Below are 13,128 nucleotides of genomic sequence, written 5' to 3'. Positions count from 1 at the left end.
GACCTAATTGGAAATTCACTACTTACTAAAATAGTGTATACCACCACAAGATAAAAAGGTACTGATTGGTGTTTGCACCTCTACAGCATATATTCTGAACTAACCTTAACATCTGCTAAAATGTGCCAATTAGCATCCCTTCGCAGACTATCAATAGCAGGGATCAGACTTTGTTATACCCGGGATCCACTAAATTTAAACATTGCACCCTCTATAATCCTTGCAAAGTAACTGCATTTAGAATAGAGGACTCATAGTTATGCCTCACCTTTATTACCTTGCCTAAATTTCCCTTAGTCATAGAAACCTCTGTCCATAGTGGACCTGGATGCTCTGGCCTAATGAGCAATAAATTGAAATTAAACCATTTGCACTTACACATTGACCTCATAAAATGTGATCTTGTGGAACTCCTCTTCTGTTTATTGTTTTAAAACTTTATTTATTTTTAAATTTTTTCTTTTTAGGAATGGTGTCTTGCTCCATCGCCCAGGTCTAAGTTAAGTGGCATAATCATAGCTCACTGATGCCTCAAACTCCTGAGCTCAAGCAGTCCTTCCATCTTAACCTCCCAAGTAGCTAAGATTGCAGCCATGTGCCACCACACTTAGCTAATTTAAAAAAAAATTACAGAGATGGGGTCTTGTTATGTTTTCCAGGCTGGTCTCTAATTCCTAGCCTCAAGCAATCCTCCCACCTCAACCTCCCAAAGTGCTGGGATTACAGGCATGAGCCACTGTGCTCGCCCTCCCCTTCCTGTTAAATTAGCAAATATTGCCCAACATAAATTACAACCTGACTTCAAAGGATCCAAACTTATCCTATAAGACCTAATTACTTAGTGAAGGGGTGATTATCCTCACTGCTTCAACATTTAGCAGTGCAGTTTGGCCTGTTCTTAAACCTGGAAATAATAAATGATGTTTCACAGTGAATTGCAGCAACCTTATTGCTGTCCTCCCGCCCATTAAGGCCCCATACCCAATCCCTAACAGTATTGAAATTACTGACACCATCTATGATGGTTAATTTTATTTGTCAACTTGAGTTGCCCAAGTATTTGGTTAAACATGATTCCGGATGTGTCTGTGAGGGTGTTTCTTGATGAGATTAACATTTGAAAAGGTAGATTAAATAAAGCAGTCACCCTCCCTAATGTGAGTGGGCTACATCCAATACACTGAAAACCCAAATAGAACACAAAGGTGGAGGAAGAGAGAATTCACTCCGTCTGATGATCTTTGAGCTGAGACATAGATCTTGTCATGCTTCTGAAGTCTGACTTGGACTGTAATGGAAGCCATCATCTCTCCTGGTTCTCAGGACTTTAGACTTTGACTGGAACTCCACTGTTGGAAGTCCTGGGTCTCTAGCTTGCTGACTGCAGATCCTGGAACTTCTCAGCCTCCATAGCCTCTGTATTAGTCATGGTTCTCCAGAGGGACAGAACTAATAGGATAGATGTATATATGAAGGGGAGTTTATTAGGAGTATTGACTCACGAACACAAGTTGAAGTCCCACAATAGGCCATCTGCAAGCTGAGGAGCCGAGAAGCCAGTCCAAATCCTCAGAACTTCAAAAGTAGGGAAGCTGATAATTCAGTCTTCAGTCTGTGGCCAAAGGCTTGAGAGCCCCTGGAAAATCACTGGTGCAGGTCCAAGAGTCCAAAAGCTGAAGAACTTGGAGTCTTATGTTCGGGGGGCAGGAAGCATCCAGCATGGGAGAAAGATGGAGGCCAGAAGACTCAGCAAGTCTGCTGTTTCCATGCCTGCTTTTTATGCTGGCAGCTGATTAGATGGTGCCCACCCAGATTGAGGGTGAGTCTGCCTCTCCCAGTCCACTAACTCAAATATTAATCTCCTTTAGCAACACCCTCACAGACACATGCAAGAACAATGCTTTGCATCCTTCAACCCAATCAAGTTGACACTCAATATTCACCATCACAACAACATAAGCCAATTCCTTACAATAAACATATATATTCATGCAACTGGTAAATATTTTGTTGTTAATAGATTTGGCTAACATGTTCTTTTTGTGCCTATTTTAACAGAGTCTCAGTCACAGCCTGCCTTCATCTCTGAAGGGACCAGGCGACCCACGGAGTGCCTCGGCAGCCTTGTCATTGCACACAATCTTCACAGACAAGATCTCACTGCAGCCACCTTTCTACAGGAGCACAGGTGTGACATTATACTGATGACATCATTCTCAGAGAAAATTCATTTTACACACTAAGGACACACAGATGCAAGGAGGCTTACACAAAGGGAATGGACCTTTCCCCAACACAGTAGTACAAGGCCCCGCCACTTTGGCTAAATTCCTGAAAATTCTTTGGTAAACTGAGGGCTGATGTATCCCTGACACTTTCAAGAAGTGGTTATTGATCCTTTCAGTATCCACAATGTTAATAAAAGTGCAATATTCTTTATTTATTTATGTATTTTTTGAGACACAGTCTTGCTCTGTCACCCAGGCAGGAATACAGTGGCTCAATCTCAGCTTACTGCATCCTTGACTTCCCGAGCTCAAGCAATCCTCCCACCTCAGCTTCCCACATAGCTGGGACTACAGGTGTATGCTACCACACCCAGCTAGTTTTATTTATTGTAGAGACGAGGTCTGGCTACATTGCCCAAGCTGGTATCAAACTCCTTGGCTCAACCAATCCTCCTGCCTCAGCTTCCCAAAGTGCTAGGATTACAGATGTAAGCCACTGTGCCCAGCCCTTTAATTATTTATTTGGGGTACAGGTGACAACATATTCCTCATTTACAAATTTTACTTAATCTCACTGATGCTGTCGCTTGAAAGCTGACCCACCTTGAATGAAGCCTCCTCCAACAAGTCTGGAATCTGTCCAAATTTAAATTAACAGGTGCTCCTATGAATTCCATCAGAGATCACACTGTAGTTGCTTGAGCAACCTCTTCCTGTGCCTCCTGAAGTATCTGGGTTGCATATGTTGGCCATAAGCTGTCCATGGGCTTCTGATGTAAAAAACAAACCTGCCCCCCTTTTGACCCTGTGCTGTACAGCATCAGGGCAGTGGTTGCTGACCACATAGTGGACCCTCTGGAAACAGAGGGCTCTGCGTCCATGTCCATGAGCCTTCATGCCCATCTGGCCATCAGGCCTTGGGAAGCAGCACCCCATAGCCTTGACACAGTTACAGAGATGTCCTTGCCTTAGAATGGAGTCAAATATGTACCCCTCTCATCTGCAGGAAGCACTGGCCTTGTTCATCCTCAGGCTGTGGTGCTGGCACTGCCCTCCTTCATCCTCAGGCTGTGGTGCTGGTACTGGCCTCCTTCATCCTCAGGCTGTGGTGTTAGAAGTCATCCCTCTCCCAAGCCCCTTAGGATCGACTGAGTGACGAGCAGTGAAGTTCGTCCACCGTCTGAATGGATGCCATCATTGGATGTGATGGAGCCAGTGGAATGCTGCTGCCTTCCCTCCCGTAGCTAGGATGTCCCTGATAAAGGATGACATCCAAGCCTCAGCATGACCGGCCAAACTTGAGATGGTCATCTCAGCACTGATGCAGGGCCAACAATTAGCCCCATTTGTACATTTTTACAAACCTTTTGGCAATTTCCAAGAATTGTCCACCTCCCCTCCCCATTGAACTAAAGAAACTTCTTGTCGCATGGATACTCAGAATACCAATCAAGGCAACAGATGCTTTTATTTTAACTAAGTACACAGTACGGATCTCACAGGGACACTCCTTATCCCCTGCAGAGTTCCAGACACTACTGATGGTGACCAAGGCAACATTTCATCAGAAAACACAATGCTGGGCTTGTGAAGAAGGTGTGCAGTAGAGCTTCCACTGCCCCTATAGGCTGCAGGCAGCTGCTTTAGTTGAGAGACTGAGCTCCTCAAAGAATTCCTATTTAAGTTACGAAGCAGCGAGTGGATGCCCTGCTGGGTTCCACTGTTGCCACGGGCTTTGAATACTCTTAAGTTCATGCTCCTTAGGAAAGTGCACTTTTTACACAATGCTACACAGTTCCCTCAGTTGCCTTTACTGGTCATCAAGGAGTTCACATTTTTGACAACCATTCAGTCCTGGGCTGTCCAAGGGGTGGAGGTAGCTCCGTACAGGAAGCTGCCTGCTGCATGTGGATCAGTAATATCAGACTTGCCCAAAAACTCACTGAAACCACTCATGAAAACCAATGCATGGGGAATGCGTGACATCACCCAGATATTTACGAACACGCTTGTGCTGCCAGAGACCCCAGATCTCTAAACCAATGCATGGGGAATGCATGACGTCACCCAGATATTTATGAACACGCTTGTGCTGCCAGAACCAATACATGGAGAATGCATGACATCACCCAAATATTTACAAACACGCTTGTGCTGTCAGAGGCCTCCTATCTTGCCTTCTGCTAAACAAATGGGGGCAGTAGCTTCGCATCGGCTTCCACATTTCATTGCTCGTAACTGTGGCCTTCCTAATTTCTCATGCCCAAGCACTTATTACAGTGTCTCTACAGCCTTTCCCAGCCTCTTAAAATATTAGTCATCATTAAAATAAATACCCAATGTTAAAGCATCAGAGGTCAATTTGTATTGTGACACCTAAAATTTCATGCTGCACCCCACCAGTTCCTCAGCCTAATGGCTTTCACCCCCTGCCCGACTGCAAAACTCTTCAAATAAGTCAAGCACTTTCCCCCAAAGGACTAGGGGCCACCCACCCTCTGATGACTCCCAAGCCTGCCTCCCACACCCTCTGCTTGTTCTTTCTGTTCCTGAGTGCAACCTCCACATAGATCTGGAGAGATGCAGCAGCATCCTGCCCTGGGCTGAGTATGAGTAACTAATCAATTACTGTCAGTTTCATCATCTCAGTGTTTGTTGTGTCTGTAGCCACCCCCAGAACTCTGGGGCAAGACCAGCTTCTTCACCAACTAGGAATTCACAGGAAGGAACCCAACTAGGAATTGCCTTTTTTAAAAAAATTCCTTCCCACCCTCTTAATTATGTAATGCATGCATTTTTATAGCTCTTTTGCTCATTCCATTATCTGAGGTCAGCCACTGATATTTAACCCATCCTTAGCCTCGGAGGAGGGCAGAGGAACACTGGTCGTATTGATTTCCCTAGCAGCAACGGCATGGTTTCCTCCTGTGCCACTCAAGTTCTCTTCTTCTTTAACTTGATGGTCAGTAGGTTGTGTTTCACTTATCTTTGCAGATTGTTAGGAAGATGAGAATCAGTCTTCATTTTTGATGTTGCCATAGAGAAGACTCTGTGGTAATGTTTATTTGCACAAACAACTTTCTCTTCTTTTCCCCCAGAAATTACAAACTCTTATGTGAGAAACAGCTTTCTGGATTCTGCAAACATAGTTTATCCTCCCTCTTTTGAAGGCAAATTTCTTATATTCCCACAACAATAATACACTCACATATAATTGTGGCATGTCATATTTATTGGCCACTATAAGGAGAAAATTCTCCAATTTTAAATCCAGGTTAATTGTGAAACTTTGGGTAGTCACAGAAAAAAAAATCTCTGTGTACACATTTATAGACCTCTTATTAGGATTAAGTGAGGTATGAATAACTAATATTTATTGTGCACTTAGCGTATGGCAGAAGCTTCCTGTGTATTATTTTATTTCGTACTTAAAACAATATTCTATGCAAAATTCTATAATTTCCCCTTGCCTCCAATTTAGACATGATAAAACTGAGCCTAGTAAAATTAAGTATCATGCCCCAAAGTTCTCTGCTTAGTAAGAAGTAGAGGCAAGCCCAAACCTAAGTCATCTGATTTCAGAGCCCATACAGTTAAATGCTCTAAATGCAGCTTCCCGTGATGATGGTGACTATGAGAGCCTGTCACATATGATGTAGGACAGTGCTTCCCTGTAACATGCACAAGATTCCCGTGATGATGGTGATTATGAGAGCCTGTCACATACGACGTAGGACAGTGCTTCCCTGTAACATGCACAAGATTCCCGTGATGATGGTGACTATGAGAGCCTGTCACATATGATGTAGGACAGTGCTTCCCTGTAACATGCACAAGATTCACCCAGGGATCTCCTTAAAATGCAAAACCATAGACCACGCTTTGACTAGCTTGGATAAGGGGTCAGAGCATCGAAATGAGTGTGTAGGTGACTGTGCTGAGATTCTCCTGCTCATTTAGGCACTGGCTCATCATAGTAACAAAGCTTAGGACCTCTAATCCTTTCTGGAAAGGAAATACACATACATAGCATGTGACTGTGCATATGGAATATCTGTCGTGTTCTGGACATTGTGCTAGACAACAGAGATAAGAAGTCAAATATCCCTTGTCTCTATCTGAAAGGACCTTCCTACATAGTGGCTTCTAACTGCAGTGCATATTTTCTCTTCTGTCCCGGGTGGGTGAGCTCTACCTCAATGTTGGTAACTGAACACTGCCCAGTGGGTTTGACAGGGGAGACCATAGCTAGCTGCGCTCCCACATAGCTATGACCATACTATATCTCGTGAAGCCATTTCCCCCTTGTCAGAAGGCTCCCTCCAGTATCATACACGCTCCCCATGATTATACATTCTTCCTCCTTCCACCCAAGTGCCCCTAAGTTTTGCTAAGATAAAAACATAAGCCGCATTCTTGACATTAATTGTATATTAATAATGAACTTGTCTTACTTTTCACATATTTAAAATTTTCTCCATTTATAGAATATATTGATTAAAATAGGAGCGAATTTTAACCATGCATATCTATTACAAACTTCATGGTATACTTTGCTGTTTTTAAATTTCTTATGCTCTTATAAAATGTGTGTTCTGGACTCACATTGGCTTCTACTTCTTCCCCCTGGCTTCTATTAGTTGAGGCTATGAGCAGAGATGGATGAGGTGGCCTACAGTAGGATGTAGTGAAGTAGGAAGTAGGATGGTAAATCTGTAAATATCAGAATGAATCCAAATTTATAGATTCAAAACCAGATTATAAAACAGCTGAAAATGAACTAAAAGCAAGGCTGTGCACTTTGGGAGATCGAGATGGGTAGATCGCTTGAGCTTAAGAGTTTGAGACCAGCCTGGGCAACATGGAAAAAAACCATCTCTACAAAGCAATTTTAAAAAATTATCCAATCATGATGGCCTGTGCCTGTGGTCCCAGCTCCTCAGGAGGCTGAGGTGGGAGAATCACTTGACCCTAGAAGTTTGAAGCTGCCAAGATCACACCACACTGCATTCCAGCCTAGGGACAGAGTGAAGCCCTGTCTCAAAAACAAAAACAAAAACAAAACAGCTCTAAAGAAAGACGGCTAAAAAAATAGTTCAAGTTCTTCCTATCTGGTTTTACTTTCCCCCCAGGTAGCTCCATAATGCTGAGAGCAAAGTCAATTGTTCTAGCAGGTTCTGAAAAAAACTATCATATCATGGGGTTCAATGAAAATATCAAATCATAAATATAATGATCAAATCTGAAAGTGAATCCGGTTTCAGAGACCTCCAGAAGCCTCTGTGTAGGAAGCTCCTTTAAGATAGACAAGGGATTATTTGACCTTTTATCTCTAGTGTCTAGTACAAAGTCCAGAACACAGCAGATATTCCATATCCATAGTCACATCCTATGCATGTGTATTTCCTTTCCAGCAAGGACTGGAGGTCCTAAGCTTTGTTAATATCGTGAGCCAGGGCCCAGATGAGCAGGAGAATCTTAGCACAGTCACCCACACACTCATTTCAATCCTCTGACCCCTTATCCAAGCTAGTCAAAGTGTGGTCTATGGTTTTGCATTTTAAGGAGATCCCTGGGTGAATCTTGTGGCTGTCAAAGGCGGAGAAGCACTGCCCTGCAAATATAGAGCAGGTGAACTAAATTAATTATTAATTCATAGAGGTGGGCTGGCTATTTATCTTGTTAATGGGGATTTTCAAATTGACACACACAATCACCCCCGTAAGGATTTTGGATTAAAAAACAGAGGTTTAGATATTAGATGTGTTTTACAATTGCCACACCACTCTTTTTGCTACAGTATCGAGGAGCACATTTCCCAGAGATTTAGATGGAAATTTCTATCTCATGAGCCTTCTGTTAGTATTTTCAAAATTGGATACTCAATAAATAGTGGCCAAATTGAATCTCTTACAGGTATCTCACTCAAACTACAGTCATACTTTCCAATAGGCCCCATAAAAATCATTGTTCTGGAGAAGCGCAATATAATTATCCACCTCTTTAAACACTTAGGTAGGTATAATAGTGCAAGCTTGCATGTGTGTGTTTGTGTGTGTGTATTGTGTACTTTGTGGCCTCTTGCCCAGTTTCTGCTGCACTCGATGGTGGTTCAAGTTTAAGGAAAATCACGTCCAGCCATGTGAGAAATCGTGACTTCTGTGTGCCCATCAGGTAAAGAAGACAGATGTTATTGTAGAGAAGATTTGCATTATGAATAAATGCATACTGTTTGACTATTGATTTCATGCTTTTCATAGATATTATAACCAGATATTATATTCCAAGGGTTATATTTCAAAATCATAAAAAATAGAGAATACATTTTATATTTCTATCTGGAAATAAAAACAGTAAGTAGCCTGCCTTTGGGGAAATGTGATAAAAATATTAATGACCATCACAACTCATTAAAAGCATAAAATTTGCAATACTTTAAACTACATGTTCTTCATATGAATCTGTGTAGATATATACACACATTTGATAAATGCTATTTCAAGTCTAAGTGCCTTGGTAAATCATTCAGACTTCTGTAGGTTGAAGGGATTACTTTTATCTGCCTTTATAGTGAGAATTAGATTTCTGTTCTTTATAAAGCAGGTAATATAGATTTTGCATGAAGTAAAAGCATTCAATTGTTATTAATGATGGCAGCTGCGCTGCAGAGGAGAAAGCCTGTCAGAGTAACGTATTCAGTTTTACATCATAATCAGAGGTGTGTCAATCTCTGTTGAAGGCAGAATTAAAAACCCCTTCAACATTTTTAAAATAATAGATGAAAAACATCTCAAAGTCTCCTTTAAAATTTGAATTGACGATTCCACATAACAGGAAAGGGACCAAGAACATCTTAAAGAAATACTTCACGATGGAAGTGATGTTTTAAGTGCAATTTCATCAAGGAGAAGTTTTTCCGAAAAGTCTTTTGACCTCAGTAAGACTCTCATTAGTTTACTCTGGTAAATAGTTTCTAGTAAAATAAGAAAGACTCGTTTTTTTAAAACGACAAACAATTTACAGGGTTTAATCTAATGTTGTGATTTCCACAGTGCTACTTGTGCCCTTGTGGTTACACATGTGTATTTATCTGCATTTTCTTGGCTCGTTCAAACGCCAGTAAAATATTTTACTATCCAGGCTCTGTAAAAACTGAATTAATTTCCAAAAAGTGAGGATTGTATGTATGCTGTGGAGTATGTGGGGGTGTAGCTGTATGACTTGTGTGCAGGGTGTGTGTGTGGTGTGTGTGTTTGGTGTGTGTGTGATATGTGTTTGGTGTGCTGTATGTACTGTGTGTTGTGTGTGGTGTGTGTGTGCATTGTGGTGTGGGTGTGTAGTTTGTGTGTATTGTGTGTGGTGTCTCTGTGTGTAGTGTATGTGTATGTGTGTATGTGTGTGGTATGTGTGTGATGTGTGTGGTGTGTGGTGCTGTGTGTGTGTTATGTTCATGTGTGTGTCGTGTGGTGTGTGTGCTGTTTGTGTGGTGTGTGTGTGTGGGGGGTGTGTGTGTGTGCACGTGGTGTGGTGTGTGTGCAGTGTGTGTATGAGGGACTGCTTCTCTTAGCGTGTGGACATCAGTCTTCCAGATCAGTTTCTCCATGTGTCTGGGGACAAGAAACAAGTTTCCGCAATAATTGCTACACAATTTTTTGAGAGAGGGACCAAATCTCTGTCGTGAGTGGGTATCTGCATCATTGCAGGAGGGAATGTGATGTCCCAGTTTGGCTCACACCCTCTGTGGGTTTAGGCAGGGTTCCTGCTGGATCCCTCAACTGTGGCCAGAGAGGGAGGGCTCTGTTTCACCACAGGGCACCGAAAGAGGACAGGTGTGTGGGAAGACCAGGTAATCATAGTGGTAGTACTAATAGCAATAATTATAATGTTTTATGCATTGTATATGTCATAAGGATTTTAACTTTTATGTAACGTAATTGTTGTAAAAATGTCCCCAGTTGTTTGTCTTGTGCTTTTTACATAGTGTTGAAATGTGTAAGAACTTTACATTTTAGGCAGTTTTGTTTATTACTTCAATAATACCACCAATGGGATAATTATTCTTGATTTGTAGATTTGAAATGTTACTCTGTTACCACACAAAATTACACAAAATTTCTGTGTTTTTAATTCTCTTTCATTTACCTGTTTATTTTTGTGCCATATCAAATGTTTAATTTTGAAAAGTTATAATGATCTTAAATATCTTGCAGATTTATTTTGTAATATTGGCTCTCAGTGTGTGTTTGTTCATCAGATGGATTTAAAATCACATTTTCTTGTTCCAAAATATTCTTCATGGAATTTGTATTGGAATGTGAGCATATTTTAAAATAATTTACAGCAAATTAAAGAGTTCATATTATTGCGTCCTCTCATCCAGAAGGTGACAAGCAAATTCCTCAAACCTCCTTTAATGCCGTTTAGTCAAAATTAATTTGTTAAATCAATATAAGTTAGCATAAATGAATATAACTAATAATTACATAAATTAATGTGTTTGGCTCCTCTTTTCTGTCTTCTGCCTTCTATCACTGATGTTTTATTCCTATGTTTGTTGTTTTCTACATTTTGTTTTATTATGTCTTTGTCTCTGTCTTGTGATTTGGAAGGTATATGACATATTGTAATTTTTAATTTTTTAATATTTTGTTTTTTAGTTTTAATAAATAAATTTTATTTTTTAGAGAAGTGCAGGTTCACAGCTAAATGGAGCAGAGGGTACAGGCTTCCCATATGTCCCTTTCCCCACACACAGCCTCCCCACTACAGCTTCCTGCCTCACAGGAGCACACCTGTGACAACCAGGAACCTGCGTTGACCCTTCATTATCACTCAAAGCTTACAGTGCACATTCACGTTTACTCTTCATGTTTTATGTTCTGAGTCTTGACAAAAGTTTAATGGCAATGGGATATTATTCTCTGCTAACGGGAGATGATCTATCAAGCCACAAAAAAATACATGGAGGAAACTTAAATACATATTGCTAAGAGAAGAAGCCAATCCGAAAAGGCTACATACTGTTCGATTCCAATTATATGACGTTCTGGAAACGGTGAAACTATGGGCACAGTAGAAAAATCAGTGGTTGCCATGAACCAAGGGGAAGGAAGAGATGGATACACAGAGCACAGAGGATTTTTAGGGCAGTGAAACTATTCTCCATCATACTATAATGGTACATATATATATTTGTGAAAATCTATTTTAACTTTTAATCTTTTAAATTATATTTTTGTTTTAAAAAACTACAGACAACCTGGATGTGGTGGCTCATGCCTGTAATCTCAGCACTTTGGGAGGCCAAGGTGGGAGGATTGCTTGAGCCCTGGAGTTCAAGACCAGCCTGAGCAACAGTGCAACCCCATCTCTACAAATAAATTAAAAATTAGCGAGGTGTAGTGTTGCATGCCTGTAGTCCCAGCTACTCAGGAGGCTGTGGTGCGAGGATCACTTGGCCTCAGGAGTTCGAGACTGCAGTGAGCTATGATCATGCCACTGTACTCTAGCCTTGGTGACAGAGTGAGACCTCATCTCAAAACATAAAACAACAAAAAAACCTACAAGCACACCTCAGAGGTATTGTGGATTTGGTTCCAGACCACTGCAATAAGACAAATGTTGCGACAAAGTTAGTCATACAATTTTTTTGGTTTCCCAGTGCATATAAAAGTTATGTTTATACTGAAGTCTAATGAGTATGTTAATAGCCTTATGCTTAAAAACAGTACGTGCATACCTTAATTAAAAACACTTTATTGCTAAAAAAAAATACCAACGAATGTTGAGCCTTGAACAGGTCATAATCTTTTCCTTGGTGCGGATCTTGCCTCTATATTGATGGCTGCTGACTGCTCAGGGTGGGGGCTGCTGACTGCTCAGGGTGGGGGCTGCCAAAGGTTGGGTGCCTGTGGCAATTTCTTAAAAATAAGAGAATGGGGTTTGTTGCATTGATACACTGTTTCTTTCACAAAAGATTTCCCAGTAGCATATGATGCTATTTGATAGCATTTTATCCACAGAAGAACTTCCTTCAAAATTGGAGTAAACCCTCTCTAACCCTGCTGCTGCTTTATCAACTAGGTTTATGGAATTTTCTAAATCCTTTGTTGTCATTTCAACAATGTTCATAGCATCTCCACCTGGATTAGATTCCATCTCAAGAAAATATTTTCTTTGTTCATCCGTAAGAAGCAACTCCCCATTTGTTCAAGTTTCATCATGAGTTTACAGCAATTTCATCTCATCTTAAGGCTCTAATTCTAATTCTAGTTGTCTTGCGATTTCTACCACATCTGCAGGGACTTCCTCCACTGACATCCTGAGCCCTCAAAGTCATCCATGAGGGCTGGAATCAACTTCTTCCAAACTCCTGTTAATGTTGATATTTCAACCTCCCCGCATGAATCACAAATGTCCTTAATGGCATCTAGAATGGTGAATCCTTTCCAAAAGGTTTTCAATTCACTTTGTTCAGATCCATCAAAGAAATCACTATCTACGACAGCTATACCTTTACAAAATGCATTTCTTATTTAATAATAAGACTTGAAAAGTCGGAACTGCTCCTTGATCCATGGGCTGCAGAATGGATATTGTATTAGCAGACATGAAAGCAATACTAGTTTCCCTATACATCTCCATCAAAGCTCCTGAGAAACTAGGTAATTGTCAATGAGCAGCAATATTCTTAAAGGAATCATATTTTTTCTGAGCAGTAGGTCTCAACAGTGGGCTTAGTCAGTAAAACATGCTTTTAACATATGTGCTGCCAACCAGGCTGTGATGTTCCATTTCTCGAGCACAGAAAGAGCAGATTTAGCATAATTCTTAAGGGCCCTGGGATTTTCAGAATGGTAAATGAGCATTGGCTGCAACTTGAAGTCACTAGCCACAGTGG

At 41.0% G+C, this 13,128-nt stretch overlaps 1 long non-coding RNA gene across 1 annotated transcript; it reads left to right on the top strand.

Annotated features, from left to right (window-relative positions):
• The first annotated feature begins 467 nt into the window (after positions 1-467).
• LOC129532799 (uncharacterized) lies at positions 468-4,570 on the top strand. The gene is made up of 3 exons (XR_010133284.1): positions 468-1,819; positions 2,059-2,188; positions 3,235-4,570. It is a non-coding gene; the product is annotated as an uncharacterized lncRNA (long non-coding RNA).
• The last annotated feature ends 8,558 nt before the right edge of the window (positions 4,571-13,128 follow it).

The sequence above is a fragment of the Gorilla gorilla genome, chromosome 3, assembly GCF_029281585.2.
Source record: "Gorilla gorilla gorilla isolate KB3781 chromosome 3, NHGRI_mGorGor1-v2.1_pri, whole genome shotgun sequence".
Classification (NCBI taxonomy): domain Eukaryota; kingdom Metazoa; phylum Chordata; class Mammalia; order Primates; family Hominidae; genus Gorilla; species Gorilla gorilla.
Note: the sequence above shows the minus strand (reverse complement) of the source record. Positions and strands in the feature narration are given on the sequence as shown.